Below are 18,935 nucleotides of genomic sequence, written 5' to 3'. Positions count from 1 at the left end.
GCTTTGGCTTAACAATGCTGAAAAGAAGCACACAGGGGTGCAACGTTTTCAAAATCCTGAAGGGACATTACTTCCAGCCTAAAATTCTCTACCGAGCAAACTATCAAATAGCATGGGAATGGAAAAAAAGCCATTATCAGACATGCAAAATCAAAACATTTTTTTTGCTTTCCCTGCATTCTTTCTCAAGAATGTACTGTTTGATGTACCTCATCAAAACAGGAAAGTCAACTGACAGAGAGGAGGACCCAGGCACAGGAGACACAGCAGGGGTCACAGGATGATGGTGAAGGAAAACTCCCGCGTGATCACAGTGATCTGGGTGAAGACGGTTATCTGTCTAGGTAGGACAAGGGACAGGCACGCTGACAGCTGTCAGTGTCATGCCTTCCGTCCTGATACCCTATTTTTACCTGAAAAAGTATTAGAGTTTTACTATCTGAAATGAGAATAAATCAAGGAAGACATGAACGTGAGACCCCCATAAACTGGGAATTCGATCTAGAAAAAAAATCAAAAGAAATTCAAAAGATAATGGCTGTGCAGCGCTTGAGAACAGTCAACCTAGCGAAAAGGAGGAGGGAGGTCTCCAGGATGCATTCTCCAAGAGAAGTCACAACAGAATTGATCAGTTACCTGATGAAATCGATCCTGTGAAAAAATTTTTTGACAGATTACTGGGAAATGTGAGAAAAATTATAAAAGGGCATTTATTTACTACAGGGAAAGCAAAAAGGAAGAAGGGTAGGACAATAATACAACACATACACATCACGTAGACACTGACTTTCGGCTCATCAAAAATTAGAAAACCAAAAAATAAAAAAATAAAATGAAAACAAAAAAATAAATATAAAAAAATTACAAAACCTAGACTGAAAGGATGGGAGGATCTGCAGAAGAGAAAGAGTAAAAAAAAGAGGTAAATCTTCATTTACTAGAATTGGAAGTGAACAGGGAATGCTCAAAACTGATTAATCAGAAGTTACTTATACACACCTACTATCAAACATATGGAAAAAAAACAGAAGAAGCAGCCTCAGAAGAAACAGCCAAAAAAAAAAAGAAAGAAAGAATTGCTTCTGGAATGGAGGCGTGGGGGTAGAGTGGAAACGCTGAGCAAGGAGTCATCATATTCTTTCGTGAAGGGCTGAGATTATTTGACTGTAGTTACTATTTTAAACTTCCAATTTTATAAGTTGTAATCATAAATCTAAATTTGTAATTGTAGATTTACATGCAGTTGTAGGAAATAATACAGAGCTCCTGTGTACCCTTTTTTCAGATTTGCCCAATGTTAATATCTTGCAAAGCTATAGTACAATAGTGCAACTGTGATATTAACATTGACATAGTCAAGACAGGGAACCTTTCCATCACTGCAAAGAGTCCTCACATTGTCCTTTTACACCCCCATCCCCATTCTGTAGCCATGACCCCTGGCAACCACTCAACTGATCTCCATTAATTTGATCACTTCAAGAATGTTATGCAAATCATGTAGCCTGTGATTTTTTGGGATTTTTGTTTTGTTTTACTCTGCACAATTCCTTCCAGATTCATCCAAGTTGCTGTGCATACCAATAGTTTGTTCACCTTCATTCCCAGAAAGTATTGTACAGTTTGTTGAAGGACATCTGGGTTGTTTTCAGTTTTGGGTTATTATTATTAAAGCTGCAACAAACATTCATTGGAGGTTTTATATGAACATAAGTTTTTAGTTTTGTGGGAAAATGCCCAGGCGTGCAGTTGCTTGGTCATACAGTAGCTGCATGTTTAGTTTCTAAGAAACAACCAAATTGTTTGACAGAGCGACTGCAGGCTGTACATTCCCATCAGCCAGGTATGAGTGAACCAGTATCCCGAATCCTTCCCAGCGATTGGTGCTGTTACTTGTTTTTACTGTAGTCGTTCTGATTGGTGTGTGGTGATATCTCTTACAGTTTCAGTGGGTGTTTCCCTAATGCCTAATGATACTAAACATCTTCTCGTAAGTTTATTTGCCATCTGTATACCCTCTTTGGTGAAATGTCTGTTGATGTCTTTCACCAACTTTCTAATGCATTTTCTAATTCAACTATTTTCTTTAACTATTGCGTTTTGAGAGTTCTTTATATATTCCAGACACTAGTCTTTTCTAGACATGTGGTTTGCAAATATTTCCTCTCATTCTGCAGCTTGTCTTTCATCCTCTTAACAATGTAGTTCTCAGAGCAAAAGTTTTCAATTTTGATGAAGTTCACTTTATCAATTTTCCTTTCATGAATAATGTTTTCGGTGTCAAATGTAAGAACTTTTTGCTTAGTTCCAAATCCTACAGATCTTCTTTCATATTTTTTTAAAAAAAAAGTTGTATAGTTTTATGCTTTACATTAAGTCCATGATTCCTTTTGTGTTAGTTTTTATTATTTCACTGTTAAAAGTAGGCATATGTATTACTATGGCAACACAGAAATTCTTTCAAAGAAATATGAAAAGACTGTTGAAACAACACTCCTTGTGACACATTTTAATTCCTGTTAAATCCTCTCCAGCCCATCTAACCCCATTCCTTCCCATCTTACCTTGTTTCATTTCATGAGAGAAATGCTAATCGTAACTCATTAATCCGATTTCATGGCACTCCCCCATGGATTGAAAGTAGTCTTTCCTGCCTGGTGCACATCCTCATTTTTTACTCTTGTTCAGTATTTCTTTTTTTAACGTCTTCATCAATTCTATTTTAGATGTTTAACAAAAATCACCCACTGCTCCTTAACATGAAGATAAAAAATTCTTTCTTGCCCTGAGGTTCCTTACCTGCTTCCTCTTCATGTGTGTCCTTAGGAAGCGGCACACGGTAACGCACACGGTCGGCAACCCACCTCCCGTGAGTGCTAGGGTCTAAGGGGAGAGCACCGGCAAGTTCGGGGCCAGCTCAAATACCCAAAGGCTGGCAAAATGAGAGGTCCTCTTGTTTCTTTCTCTTTAAAGTTCTGTGCCTTTCTACCATCACCTCAGAAATAGAACACCATCTTCTCACTCTTTATAAAACTACATTCTCATTAACTTCCAAAAATATTATTTATCTCAACTTTCAGTACCAGCTCTTAGTGCATAGCTGATTATTCCAAGGCAGGTAAAACACGACGCACAGGGTCTGCCAACTGTAGGAAACTCGACTGCTGGGGGATTCAACGAAATACTAATGTAACCGTGCTTACCAGCTACACTCACCAGTACTCTTGTGATTTGGCGAATTTGGTTTTTATTTTGTTTGTTTAGAGGTTTGTTAATTAGCAACATCTAGAATTACTAATTCACACTAATGAGGGATCTATTATGTAAGATGCTACTGCACTTGAACATTTTCTCTTTAAGATCAAAGATCCCAGTTAAACTGATTGAGTAGATAATTCACGCATTATCAGCATCTTAAATTACGTTAATTATGATACGAAATTCTCTAAGATTCTCTATTAAGGATTGTCTATTAACCTTACTTACTGGCTAACAGAAATGCTGGCAAAATCTCATGGGATAGTTCCTGACACTTCATTAAAAGGAATCTTTCTGTTTTGAGTGATGATATGAAGAGAGTTTCCAAAAACAATTAATATGGTCTCTACTGCTACAATTGTTGATCGCACCATAATAGTGGCTTAGTAACTGCCCATAAGGTAAAAAAGAAAAATATAAAAATGTTTTTCTTCTTTTTAATTGAATATGTTGCTATTTTGACTGTCTTTATTCAAAATGGGAACACTGGAGTATATGTTCTTCCAAAATTATTACAACTATAAAGCAACCCAGGAATTTCATTATCTTCTTAAAAATCACTCAATACCCCCTTTATTGAATACCTCAACACTTAGGGATTCAGCAATAAATACTTTTAATAATATCGCACTCTAGGCTTCGGTTATGCATCTCATTTGTATGGTGGCTTTTTATAATCACAAAGCAATTTTTATCAATGAGGTTTAATGAGTTGACTCTTGAATAACTAAATATGAAATCATTTATTTGTTCATTATCTGTTCACTATCATTCACTCACTAATAAATATTTTCTAAGCAACTATTATGTGCCACACACTGTATTGTCACATAGTGAGCCAATGCCTCTCTTTCCAAACAAATGAACTATTTCTGTCATCTCTAATAAAGGCAATGACCCCTGGATAAATAGTAATGAATAGCATGAGGTAAAATAAAGATAACTTCGTCTTTCTGTGATTATATAAATTATTTAGCAGGAGGACTCCTAAAATTCAGTCTGAGGAATAAAGGAATAAAGTTTGTACAAACAGGGGTGCCTGGGTGGCTCAGTAGTTAAGCGTCTGCCTTCGGCTCAGGTCATGATCCCAAGGTCCTGGGATCGAGTCCTGTGCCAGGCTCCCTGCTCATCTGGGATCCTGCTTCTCCCTCTCCCGCTGCCACTCCCCACTGCTTGTGCTCTCTCTCTCTGTCAAATAAATAAATAAATAAATTCTTTAAAAAAAAAAGTTTGTATGAATGTATAACTTTAAAAACTTCCATTTACCATCAACAGGAATTGCCACCAAACATTGGATGAAGGGAAGATGAAAACATGCAAATCAATCAAGTCTAGGACTTCAACATTAAAATTAATGCAGAAATTGGTATTAATGGGGGCACCTGTATGGCTCAGTCATTAAGCGTCTGCCTTTGGGTCAGGTCATGATCCCAGGGTCCTGGGATCGAGCCCGGCATTGGGATCCCTGCTATGCTGCGAGCCTGCTTCTTCCTCTCCCACTCCCCCTGCTTGTGTTCTCTCTCTCACTGGCTGTCTCTCTCTCTGTTAAATAAATAAATAAAAAATCTTTAAAAAAAAGAAATTGGTATTAATGAAATAATAACATTCCACTCAATTTACTGAGTGCCTACTCTGTGGTGGGCACCATACAAGGATTTTACGCACATTGTACCCCATTATTACACACACACTCTATTAGGTAGTTCTTATTTTTGCTACTTGACAAAGAGAAAGGGGGTAAAGTGGAGGGTAAAGCATGGTGAGGTTAAGTCACTTGCCTCATCTCATTCAACCTAGTGGGGAAACTAGGATTTGAAACAAATTCCGTCTTATTCCAAAACTGGTTTTTATTCCAAAAGTGGTTTTTCTAACCACTGTTAGATTAATTCAATTTTCATAAAAAAATTCCTCGAGGACTCATCATACTCAAAACACTGTGAGTTTTTCCAATTGAAAAAAAGGATGTAAAACTCCCAACTTTGTGAAAATATATTTTTTTTAAATTCATACAGACACGAATCTACTTCTGTAGACATCTGTAGTTCCATTAGTAAATCATCTAAGTGTTGGTAATCAAAGCAAGGTAAATCATAGTCTAGCCGGACTGCCTTTATTGGAACAAATGTTCAGAAAATCCTAGCAAAGCCAAGTGATAATAGCAAAGCAAAGGTCAACCCCACACAGATAACCAGGATAGGCAATGGGCTGTGCCTGACAGCATTATCTCAGACAGCCTTCCCATACAGGAAAATAACTGAACTAGGTCAAATTACAAGAGACTGAGACTTAGACAGACAGGACTTTCCTGTAGGGAGAAACATTCTGAATCAATGACAAAGTGACTTAAAAGAATGTATTTAATCCTATCTCCAAAAGGATGAGATCTGTCTTTGTTGAATCATATTCAGAGACACCTGACCTCAATCAAGGCAGTCATGGTTGACAATGGGCCGACAAACTACGGAACTACACATTTGCATTATTCATTAATCCAATCTGTTGGGGAATTCAAAATAGATCTGGTAATTTTTTTTCTCAACTTTCAATTCTTACTAGGTTAGCAGTGACATTGTTAGGAAATGCCAAGGTGTAAACCTCTTGGATACTACCTGGACTAGGTTGGCCAGAGACAGCAACGTTCAAGTGTTGCTTTAAAAAAAAAAAGGGAATTACTGGTGCGTTACCTTAACTGACACTTGAAGGGATGGGGAGAGCATATGCAGTGTATACAGTGACAAAGGGGCATGGCTTGAGAAGATTTTCCATATTAATTGAAACAGAGGATAATAAATCATTTGACTAACACTAGACTTACAGCTGATTCATACCTTGTTTCATTCATTCATTTATTGGTGATGTGACCCATATGAAAGAAAATGTGCTGAGCAGCACGGAAGAACATACGAGGAACTATGGAGTGATATCTAAATGCAATTTCAAATCCCAACTTCAGCATTTAGACTGACCTACACAGGCAAGTTATTTACATTTTCTAGGTCTTGATTTCCTTATCTGCAAAATGGCTGTGTGGGTATGGAAGGAACAAACAGAAAATGCCTAGTCGATGCCTGGCCTATATTAGGTGCTAACAATGCGGTTTTCCTTCCCTCTCCTTCTTAGGCTCTAGGCGTGAAGCAAAGTACAGGGAAGAATACAAATTGAATCATACACTCCCACATTGGTTTATAGAACCGATAGCATATTGCAAAGACTAAAAGCGAATAAGCTACCAATGACTAGGACAATAGATTGCCACACTACCCAAGATACTTGTAGCTCCTCCCCTTAAGAGGTGGGGCCTCTTTCTCCACCCCTTGCATTTGGTCTGGTCCTTGTGATTTCTCAGTGGACGTTACTCCGGGAGAGTTTAGCCTGACCCTCAATAGGCCTTGCAGTGCTCTCAGGAGCTCACCCCCACTCTGAACCAGCCCAACCTGCTGGAGTTTGAGAGACCACATGGAGCAGAGATGAGTCAGCCCAGCTGAGGCCTCCACCGGCCAGTCAGCCCCCCAGGCAACCCAGTAGCTGATCACAGATGTACCAGTGAGTCCAGCCAAGAACGGAAGTACTGCCCTGCAGAACTGCGGCCTAAATAAATGGTTGCTGTTTTGAGCCACTAAATCTGGGGGGAAGGAATAGTTTTGTTATAACAGATAACTGATACAAATGTAAAAAGACATGAGGTCATGACATTTTTCAGCCAAAACACAAAATCATGGGAACACAGGTTCAAAACAATTTGGGAAAGATTAGTCACCGACTCCAACAGGATGATGTGGTACACCAGTTGCTACTGCATTAGATTAATGAAAAATGCAAATTTATCACCAGCGGGAATTAAGGGTTTCATATGCAAATGAATCTTTGTAACTGGAGGTACAGAGATTAATTTTCCCCAGGCAATATTCTTGTGAGGTTTCTGTATTTTCGGAGTCCAGGAACTGTTGTTATGCATTGTACATGGCAACAGAGGAAAAAGATGGCAAGAGAAGAAAAGCTGGGGAAAATTAGACATTGAAAATAAAAGGAATTTGGAACAATGTAGTGAGTTTCACAGTGCAGACAGCAGAAAGGAAGCCTGGCTAGCTCATCTCGTTCCTGTATTAGCTGCCCATTGCAAAGAAAGGACCCTGGCCTTCCTCTAACCTTTTATTTTCTTCTTTACCAACTGGAGCAGCCCATGACAGCGATTAAATATAATTTTAAAATTGTGTCATATTGGTTTCTCTTTGTGGAGCAGACAACTAAGTGTGCCTTTGAAGGAAATAATTTGAGATATATGAATGAAAAATCACCATGCAGCTGGAAAGTGCTTCTCTGAAATATGGGCTAAATCCTGTGATTTGTGTAATGGCTAACTTTGCGCTTCTTTCATGCGAAATTCAGAGGTCACCCATGGGTTATTTCTGAAGAGTGTGAAGTCTGAAACATGAAGAGGATGCCTTTTGTGCCCCCCAGGTGCCAGGCAATACTGTGAGGGGGGGCTGGGCAGTGAAATTTACAGGCAGATGGCAAGTTCTTTGAGGTGGCACTCATCATGTCTAGTCATTTTGCCCCTTTGGTGTCTAGGAAAGTGCTAGCCCTGAGCAGGGGCCCCCCAGATACCTGTTGACTTGAACTGAAATCTGCCAGTTGAAGGCATAACCGAATTCTGTGAATGCTCCACGGTGGAGCACACACAGACACCTTCTAAGGATAGGTGGGGCACACCCAAGACACTTCTCAGCAGCTGACAGTGAGAAGGGAAGTGAGGAGTGGGACTGGTGAGAGGGAAGAAGCCATGGGAAGCACGCTGCATCACAAAGAGGAGACCAGGGTCAGGAGAGAAAATGAGTCCCTGGCACGTCCCTTAGCCAATCTACTTCCCAACCACCCTCCCTGTCTTCCACGTCTCAGTTTGGAATTGCCAGGGAGGATGAACGGTAATGGTTAAGGGAAGAGCCAGAACGGCAGCGCTAGAAACCCAGGTTTGCAAGAAAATTTCTTTGCGGTCGATCTTCTGAAGAGCCTAGAAATCCTTGAATGTTGATCATCTAAGTTCTGTTTGAAGGTTTCCTGTGATGGACTCCACTCCATCGGTGTGAGGTCTTAATTGCTAGCCTGCCATGATACTGAGGGAAACACTGGTATTGCACACTTGGTTCTGGTTCTGCCCTTGGAAGTGCCCAAGAACATCTCTTCAGCCTCTTGAAGCAGCTGATGATGTGCCATGCATCCTAAAAGAACGTGTGCTGCAACAGACAGTAGAACACTGTGGTTTTGCTACTGACTAGCTGGTTTCCTGCTCCCTCATCTTCTTTTATTTTTTTGTCACACTCATTGAATGCTCAATATTTTGTTAATACCACTTTTGGAAAGGCTGCACTAAGAATGGAATGTAATAGTCTAGTTATAATGTGATCAAGGTCGAGGGTCAGGACGTGATTGGGGGCGCATGTGAGAGTGTGTGTGTGTATGAAATATAATATATAGGACACTGGACATGAAATGTTAGAGGTCACAAACCCAAATGCCTTTAGAGACAGGAAGGTAACAGAAACATTTAAAAGAGATGGGGAGGTGGGGGTTGGAATTCCTAGAAAGACAAGAGGGAGTGGTGGGTTCTGTGACTCAAAAGACATATCCAATGTAAAGACATTTATGGTACCCGGCCACTAAGACAGTTGCCAATGACCCTCCCTCCCTTTGCATCGTCTCCTTCGCACTGCACCAGGGTTAGTCTGTATGACCACTAGCATATGGAGGAAGTGACGGTATGTGACTTCTGAGGTTAAGTTATAAAAGGCTGCCGCTTCTGTCTGGGGCACCCTCTCCCTCTCTTGAGCATGTACCCTCTGTTGAATTACTAGCTTTGGGGGAAGTCAGATGCATGTCATGAGGACATGCAGGCAGCCTATGGATTGGGTGATGTGAGGCCCGCCAGCAAATGGTTGATTGAGCCTGGAAACAGATTCTCTCCCGGTTAAGCCTTAAGATGACTTTTGTGGCGAGCAAAAGCTTGACTGCAACCCCATGAGAGACTGAATCAGAGTCACCCATCCAAGCTGCTGCTGGATTTCTGACCGCAGAAACTGTAAGATTACGGGTCTCTTGTTTTTAATTGCCACGTTTGGGGCAAATTGTTACGTATCAGTAGATAACTAATACAGCCTTCCAATTTACTTTAAAGCACCAATGTACACATGTGCACCCTTAGATGTGCTGGTGAAACAAAATTTAGAACTCTGGTTTACAGCCCTGGTTTCTCAGTAAGACCCGGATCTGTGGAAGTCCAAAAAAATATGGTTTAAAGTTGTACTCATAGGTCATTTGGGAGCTTAGTTTCTGCTGGAAGGGAGTTGGGATTCATTCAAAGCCTACATCTTAAGCAGGAAGCTATTTTCCTCACCAATAGGAACCAGATATGATTTTTCCTATCGCTATAGGGTGACAACAAACACTGGGGCAGAACCTAGAGAAATCTGGACAGAAATTCCATTCTATAATACAAAGAGTACTTGGATTAGAATAGAAAGCCAGGGGGAACTCCAGTCCATTCAAAATAGAAACACGTTTCTTCAGGAATTAAAAACCAGGAAAAGGCGTTTCACAAAAAGTATTGGAAAAAGCAACCCTTACCAGAAATATGATAAATATAGGCATACTTGCTTTATTGCATTTTGTAGATTTTTTTCTTTTCTTCTTTCTTTTTCTTTCTCTTTCTTTCTCTCTCTCTCTCTCTCTCTTTCTCTTTCTCTCTTTCTTTCTCTCTTTCTTTTCTGATTGAAGGTTCAGGACTTCCGCGGAGGAAGTGGAACCTGAGGATGTGACTAAATTGCTGCAGTCTAATGAGCAAACCTGAACAGATGACCAGTTGCTTCTTATGGACGAGCAAAGAGAGTGGTTTCTTGAGAAGGAATCTACTCCTAGTGGAGATGTTGGGAAGATTGTTGAAATGACAACCAGGATTTAGAACATGGCATAAACATAGTTGAAAAGAGCAGCAGCAGAGTTTGAGAGGATTGACTGCAATTTTGAAAAAAGTTGGGTAAAATGCCATCAAACAGCATCTCATGCTACAGAAAAATCATCTGTAAAAGTTAGAGTCAATTGATGCGGCCAACTTCATTGTTGTCTTATTTAAGTATCTGCCACAGCCACCCCCCCTGTCAGCAACCACCACCCTGACCAGTCAGCGGCCATCAACATTGAGCAAGATCCTCCACCAGCAAGATCATAATTCTCTGAAAGAACAGATGATGGTTCACATTTTTCAGCAATGAAGTATTTTTTAATTAAGATAATGCATACTATTTTTTTAGACATAATACTTTTAAACATTTAATAGACTGCAGTAGAGTGTAAGTATAACTTTTATACGCACTGGGAAACCAAAAATTTCCTTTGACTCTCTTTATGGTGAGATTTGCTTTACAGGGGTGGTCTGGAACCCAACCTGCAATATCTCTGAGGGGTGCCTGGACTTAGTCACTTAGAGTCTATAACCAGAGGTTGAGAGATCTCCCCTTGCCCTCCATGACCGCTCCCCATAGTAATATGAACGCTAGAATAAAGAAGCAGATCTTAGGGGGGCAGGAACAACAGTACAGGACACACAGGAGAGGACTAGGATGTGTCTCTGAATGAAGAATAACGGACTGAATGGATAATGAACCTGGACAACTAAAGGAAAAAGAAACCTATGGACCAGAATTGAGAAACTTTCTCCAGGTAATGGTTTTCACCAACTCCTTAGTGAAGAAGGACCAAAAGTGTGTTTCAGAATCCTACTGAATACCCTCGGTAGGTGTTTGCATAGAAGGATATGCTAACAGTGAAGGTGGGCGTACAATGAGCTATGTTCTATCGTGAAAGAAACCCCTCAGGTTTTGTTACAGCTAGAGCTCCCAGAAGTGGGCACGCTTCTCAGTCAGGGACACCCTGTCAGGGATATGGACAAACAGGTTAAGCTGAAGCCCCAACAGAACCCACCCCCCACCCTTGACAAGAATTGCTTCTGTCAACACAACACAAAGTCATTATCAGGTAATTTCAGAAAGTGCCACGAAGCATCATATTTTGTGGAAAATTATAATCAAAGTCTGGCTGAAGCTGGGCCATCAATATAGAAAAATCAGGAAAAATGTTAAGTGCCATGCAATGCTTGGCATTTTGTGGAAACACAGAAAATGTCAACTGGGGAGACTGAGAAAAACACGAGAGAAGAAGATGCCATTGGAAAATAAGTGTAAAAGAGGATTAGTAGAAGATGAAAGGTCCGTGTGTATGAATTAGTCAAATATGAACTCTCCATAGCTTGTGATTTATACTGCTTGGAAAAAAATATCCCATTGTCGATACAGAAGTCTGTTCGTTCAGGGTATTGTGCAAACCACTGCGCTAAAATGCTTCTTTTTTGTCAGTATTCTTGTCGATCTTATACTGATAATCTCCAGCAAGTTTTAGGAGACTGGGGGGCCTGGGACCTGGAAGACAGAGGTTAAAGGAGAGAGGAAGGGGATGGACGGACCTTACTGATTTTGAGGAGTTGAGGCTTCTGTCACCTCATGCTTTGATGTCTGCTCTTTTGCTCTCTTTAGGTGAGACCCCGTTAGTTATTATGAGCCCAAAAGGGAAGAAGGAGTCTCCAAGGAAGCAACTTGAGGACGTGGTGAGGAAGGCAACTGCTCCCCGTTTCCCTCGGTGGAGGGCGTGATCGGAAATGTACTGGCTGGTTGTGTGTGGGGAGGGATTAAATGATCTAAATGGGAATTCAATTATTTTTCCCTAGATTTTCCTTTACCCATTTTGTCCTTCTTTGGAAATTTAAGAAGTTAGGCCAGTCTGTGCTCACTGCCTCATGGAAATTATGTGATAAAAGAAAGGAGAAAAAAAAAGATTTCTAAATCTGGCTTGTATGTTTAAAAAGCATAGACACTTAGGAGAACAGAAATGACATGTAGACAGAATGTTTGGGAGAAAACATGCTTAAGGGCATTCTTTCTCTTCACCCTCACAAAGGAGAAAAGATTGCTTGGCTGTATCAGACACGGCTAGAGGTTGCTATCCCAACAGCCAATTCCTGAACATAAATCCTCAAATCTATCCAGTTACAATCTCCCTTTCCCCTGCTTGATCCACGGGCATCAGGGGAGACTGGCCCCAGATCCAGGTGCTGGCTCCTGACCCCTGACTGCCAGTGCTCATTCTCCTGGCCAAGGTTCATTTCAGGCATGAGAACCACTTCCATGAACTAAGACGGGAATGGACAGTTTTCCACATTTTAACAAGAGATAGCAACGCAAGATGGTCCCCTTTCTGCCTCTCAAAGTGTTGTGCCTCATAAGATGCTTGGGGCTGCTGCAGCCACCTTGCTCCCAGCCCGAGGAGGGGGTGGGCACACAGATGGGCAGAGTCAAAAGAAGATCCAAGAGAAGCATGGAGAAGTCAAGGCAGGATCTCGACGTTTGTTGCCAGGAGTTGTTCGACCTCTGAATTTCTTTTTAGGTGGTAAGATACACTTATTGTTGAAGGCATTTGAATCTGCTTCTTTTGTGTCCTGCAGCCAAATGCATCCTAACAGGCACACTGGCTGAGGGAAGAAAGGAGCGTGGAAGAGAAGTGGAGAGAGAAGAGAGACCAGCAGTGCCTGGAACAAGGGAATAGGTCACCAGGGACCCCTGCCCCCAACCGTTGCAAATTGTTCCATATCTTCAGCGCCCCCCCCCCCGGGCTCTGGTCAGGTGAACCCCATGTGTCTCCCGCTCCCAGGGTCATGCCAGTCTTTTTCATAAGGATCTGGTGAGTACGTGCGTCTCATAGCAACCAGCGTGAGCCCTGAGGATTGTTCAGCAGAATCGATACTTTCCCCTAAGCAGAAGCCATATCAAACATGTTAAAACATGCAGCTTCTAGGGGTATGTGGGACACTTCTCTGTCAAGATTATCGTACTCTTTGAAGTGCGGTTCTGAAAGGCATTCCCAAGGACAGCCGGGGCCAGCGAGCATAGCCCTCCTTGACTGCAAACTAGTCACCGGAAATCTGTGTCTACTGTCGTTTCATTGCTGTAGATTTTGGCTGCTTGGTATTCCTCTAACTTGAAGCCTGCCCCTTTCCATTTGCTTGTCTGTTGTTGATAGCCGTCCATCTCCTGACACTCCCTTTTGCATCTTGAAATCGACCTCACATGACCTCACCATTTGCCTCCTTCCATGGGTAAACAGACTCAGATCAGCATGGCTATTATCCTGAGGCTCTCCCCAGAGAGGGTCATCTAAAGGCCATTTCCTCAATTTGCCTAATCTTCCACCTCCGGCTGTCTTTGAAGATGATACAGTTCAGAGGTTTGGCAGTGGGGTTGGGAGAAAGACAGGATGGGATGGTGGCAAGGTCAAATGGATTCTATGGGAAGGAGATTTGACCAACTGAGAATGGAGGAGTGCAAGTGGGTGGGGGGAGGGTGGCAGGGAAAAAGAAGAAATGGAAGAGGCCTAAAGGGGGACTGATATGACATCTGGGAGCACTTCTATGAATGTTTCTGAAGGCAAGGCTGTGAAATTAGGTTGTCGGGGTGCATACTGTGACTCCCTTACTTATATCTGTTAGTCTTGGGTAAGTTATTCAGCGTCAAGCCTCAGTTTCCTCATCCATAAAATGGGGATAATAATGAACCTACCTCATAGGGGTACTGGAAAAATTGAATGAAATAAGAGAACTAAAGCACTGAGAACATTGCTTGCCACAGAGAAGGATCCAATAAATGTTACTTTTATCGTTATTATTTTATATGTTGAGAGAAAAATATCATTTCTATCCTACCTAATTTTTAAAAATAAAAATTGTGTGGGGCGCCTGGGTGGCGCAGTCCTTAAGCGTCTGCCTTCAGCTCAAGGCGTGAGCCCAGCATTCTAGGATCAAGCCCCACATCAGGCTCCTCTGCTAGGAGCCTGCTTCTTCCTCTCCCACTCCCCCTGCTTGTGCTCCCTCTCTCGCTGGCTTGTCTCTGTCAAATAAAAATAAATAAATAAATAAATAAATAAATAATCTTTAAAAAAAATAAAAATAAAAATTGTGGGGCATCTGGGTGGCTCAGTTAAGCATCTGCTTTCGGCTCAGGTCATGATCCTGGGGTCTTGGGATCAAGCCCCGCATTGGGCTCCCTGCTCAGTCCCTCTCCCTCAGCCCTGCCTTCCACTCATGCTCACTCTCTCTCTCTCAAATAAATAAATTCTACAAAAAAATAAAAAAATAAAAATTGCATATGTTTAAAGTGTACAACATGATAACTTGATATACATATACACAGTGAAATGAAATTGTGGTATAATTATATAATGGAATAGTATTCATCCTTAAAAAGAACAACATCCCATTTGCAACAAAATGGATAAAACTAGAAAACATTATGCTAAGTGAAATAAGCCAGACACAGAAAGAAAAAAGTGCATGATTGCACTTAAATGTGGAATCTAAAGAAGTCATATCCTACCTACTTTAAAAATTATATGAAGTGGCTTAAATACTATTGGTTGACCAATGGAAAATTTCTCTCTCCTATTATTGGATTTATAAACTAAAAATACTATTCATACCATTATCAGTCAAAAGAAATTTGCTATGGGGGCGCCTGGGTGGCAGAGCGGTTAAGCGTCTGCCTTCGGCTCAGGGCGTGATCCCGGCGTTATGGGATCGAGCCCCACATCAGGCTCCTCCGCTATGAGCCTGCTTCTTCCTCTCCCACTCCCCCTGCTTGTGTTCCCTCTCTAGCTGGCTGTCTCTATCTCTGTCTTATAAATAAATAAAAAAAAATCTTTAAAAAAAAAAAAAAGAAATTTGCTATGGCAATACGACACCAGTCCCTTATAGTCTACTTTTTTCCTTTTGCCATTTGTAAATTTCTAGCTTCAACATCTGCTTATTACTTTCCACTTCTCTGTAGACATGAATGTGCACTATTGGAAGACAGTATTGCCCTTTTTAAGTGTAATATGTAAATTTCACAAAAAATTATAGCAAAAAAGCCCAACATGCGGTATTTAATAGCTTTTGTAAGAGTCATTAAATTATAAAAATAATACCATTTGTAGTTAAGGGTATCAGACTTGGCAGGAATTATTAAAGCTGATGGATTAACCCCAAATTTCCTTTGTTTTTCTATGATAGTATCTTTTAGTTACAGGTCCATTGTTTTCCAAATGTAATTTAGTTATTAACTTAAAGGCCAATTAGACTTTTCATTATTCTTTCTGCTCTTCACTCTCTTTGAGCTGTTCACGGGCAATGGGATGTCTAAAATATCTACAGGAGAGAGAGAAGTAGACGGAAAGAGCCCCAGAAGTGAATGAGCAAATAGATCTGGAATAATTGGGAGTTGGCTGTGGTGCTATACATTCTATTCTATGGGTAGTGAGTGGTTTTTAGACATACTTAAAACCGGGAGAGGCAGTATAAATAAAAATGTATAATTGAAGTCTACATTTATTTGCTAGCTACTTCAGTTGTTTTTTTCCCTCTAAAAAGAAATTTCCATTTTCCCCAAGCCCTAACGTTGAGTTAAATCGGAGGTAAAGATTCTGGACTATTGGATAAAATGAGGAGTCAGGAGTCGTGACCTTCTGCAGGTGGGCACCGACAAAGCTACCTCAGCAGAACAGCCATCAGGCCTCCTGTCACTTGGGGAATTCAGAACCAACTGAGATGGGCATCAACCAGGGAAAAGCAATTCCTTTCTAACCAAACAGAACTGCACTTGTATGAAATGATGTAGAAAATGGACGGCAGGAGACCTTTCCAATTTGTTATTTGTTAAAAAATAGGACTTCTGTTTCTATCTGTCTGACCTCTGAGACATCTTTGCAGTAACTAAAATACTGTGATGGATAGTTACGACGCTAGAGTCTTTGAAAAATGCTTTCCCTCTGGCCAAACATACCAGTAGAATTCATTTTCCATATTCGGAATTCAGATCCTATTGATTTTTTATTTACATGTGTTCAGCCAACCATAAAGACCTCACAGCACAAAGTCAAATAGTTTTTGAAGCCCCCATTGGAAGACTACAACTCCACTGTGGGTCATGCATGCATTTCTAGCACAGTGTGAATCCAGGGTTAGGTTTAAAGATGTGGGCACACCCTGGCTTTCCCAGGGATGCTATGACGTGGGTGAGCAGGAGCTCTGTTAGAGGCTGAATTACAGTCCCACCAAAATTCATATGTTGAAGTCCTAAGCCCTAGTACCTCAAAATGTGACTCTATTTGGAGATAGGGTCTTTAAAGATACAATTTAGTTAAAATGAGCCCGTTAGTGTGTGCTGTAATCCAATATCACTATTGTCCTTATAAGAAGGAGAAATCTGGGGCGCCTGAGTGGCTCAGTCGGTTAAGCGTCCTCCTGTGGCTCAGCTCATGATCCCGGGGTCCTGGGATTGAGGCACGAGTTAGTCTCCCTGCTCAGCGGGGAGTCTGCTTCTCCCTCCCTCTGCCTCTTCCCAGGCTTGTGCACACTCTCAAACTCTCTCTCTTTCTCACTTTCTCGCTCACTCTTTCTCTCAAATAAGTAAAATTTTAGGGGCGCCTGGGTGGCTCAGTCGTTAAGTGTCTGCCTTTGGCTCAGGGTGTGATCCCACAGTCCTGGGATCGAGCCCTGCATCAGGCTCCCTCCTCCGCTGGGAGCCTGCTTCTTCCTCTCCCACTCCCCCTGCTTGTGTTCCCTCTCTCGCTGGCTGTCCTCTCTCTGTCAAATAAATAAATAAAATCTTAAAAAAAATTATGTAAAATCTTAAAAAAAAAAGTAGAAGAAATCTGGACACAGCTGTGCATGGGGGGAAGAGGAAGTGAAGACACAGGGAGAAGGTAGCCAGCCATCTGTAACACAAGGAGATTCTCGGACTTCTAGCCTCCAGAACTGCGAGAAAATAAACTTCTGTTGTTTATGCTACCCCAGCTGTGCTACTCTGTTACGGCAACCCTAGAGCCTAATATAGCTCTATTTGCGGTACGTTAAACTTCGTTAGACAATCCATGTCTACATTCAACAAAGGCTGGTCCCCAGCACTAAGACAAGGTGGTCCTTCCACCTCTTGGCAGGGGTGCGTGTGTGGGGAATCAGTCTAAGGAGAGGGGTGTTAGACCAAGGGCCCCTAGAGTCAGGGAAGGGTAGAGGGTATTGTATGAAAAGAAGGCGCAATTTTTTAATAGAAAATCATCCTTTGTTTTCTTTTGCAAAAGCTTTACATGTTCATTGTAGAAGTAATAGGAAATACAGATGAATAAAATGAAGAAAGTATAACTATGACCTCATCACTTGCAGGTAAATGTTCATACATTGTTATAAATATTTCCGGACTTTTCCCTATAAGTACATGAATTTATACACACACACAGCAAAATGGAATAACTTATTTTTTAGAATCATCTTTTCATGTCAATAATTTTTGCTTTCTAGCACCATTTCTAATGTCTGATATTATTTCATTATATTGATTATATCCTAGAAATGGAATTGGTGGATGGGATGTGTCCAAGCTTAGGCATATGTACAGGCTTTTGATACATGTTGCCAAATTGCCTTCCAGAAATGATGCATCCATTTATATTCAGAAAGTCTATTTTGAGTGCAACATAAAGCCCTGTAACGGGTAACTCTTGACTCAGCTGTTCATGGGCTTTCAGCCAAATTCCTAGGGAGGAGAGTGTGGAAACCAGAGGACACTGAAAATCTGTGCCTCCAGTGACTCAGGACACTCGGAGGCTTGATGGGGGAGTGTCCAGTGCTGGTGGAGGGGGCATTTCCTACCTTAGCAGTGTGACAGGTGGAGGGAAGCCTGGCAGGATCCGCACGTCCTGCCTCGGAGACAGGAGCTGCAAGCTCCACCAGGAGGGGCCCATCGGGTCGGCAGCGAGGCGTCTACTTGGAGAGCATGGCATCCATGACGTTGTGGAGAATGAAGAGGTGTGAAGAGGGGACTCGTGTTGCTCGCTTGAGAGTGGGACTAATATCCCTGGGGATCTCTGAATGAGCTGGGAGGAACCCGGGGGCTGAGGTTCCAGGGATTTCACTGCAGGGAGCCTGAGATCACTGAGATTATGACCCTGGTTGTTAATTTTATCCCTCAGGCTTTCAGAGCCTGGGAAAATACAGGTTATATTAGGGAATGAGAATAGAAGGACTGATAGCCTTTGCAGTTTTTATGCATTCATGAAAGATGCTATTTGACTTTGGTTCTTTGCCCAGTATAAGAGATCCCAGGGGGGCATACTTAAAAGGAAAACCAAGCTAATCTTAAATGAAAAAGAAACTGTTTTATAAACATGAAAATTATATGGCACTCAATAAAATGTATTGGCAAGTGAACTTCTGACACATTGTATGATAAATAAAGTAGGTTAGCTCCTCTTGGGAGAAGAACTTGAATTCCACTTATCATTAGATAAGAACTTTCAACAGGAATCTCGCTAAGGAAGATAAGCGGTGGTCTCTGGTTTACTGGTGGAGAGAGTATAGTAGAAAAGGGAAGAGCACCTTCATGGTTGTCCAGAAAGGTATTGTTACCCTTCTTACTGTGTTTTAAGACATTCACAGAGCACCTGGTCATCTTTGGCCACGGGCCTTTGCTCGTCAGACATAACCTATACGTGAGAAGGACAGTCATGTTGATCTTGATAGAGACTTTGTCTGAGAAATAATAATGTGTTGT

General features: G+C 41.5%; 1 protein-coding gene across 1 annotated transcript in view; it reads right to left on the bottom strand.

Moving 5' to 3' along the window:
• The window catches only part of KCNQ5 (potassium voltage-gated channel subfamily Q member 5), a 502,936-nt gene that overhangs the window by 39,239 nt on the left and 444,762 nt on the right, over nt 1-18,935 (bottom strand).

The sequence above is a fragment of the Ailuropoda melanoleuca genome, chromosome 19 (assembly GCF_002007445.2).
Source record: "Ailuropoda melanoleuca isolate Jingjing chromosome 19, ASM200744v2, whole genome shotgun sequence".
NCBI classification, from domain to species: Eukaryota; Metazoa; Chordata; class Mammalia; order Carnivora; family Ursidae; genus Ailuropoda; species Ailuropoda melanoleuca.
The sequence above is the reverse complement of the archived record's forward strand: the minus strand, read 5'-3'. Positions and strand labels throughout refer to the sequence as shown.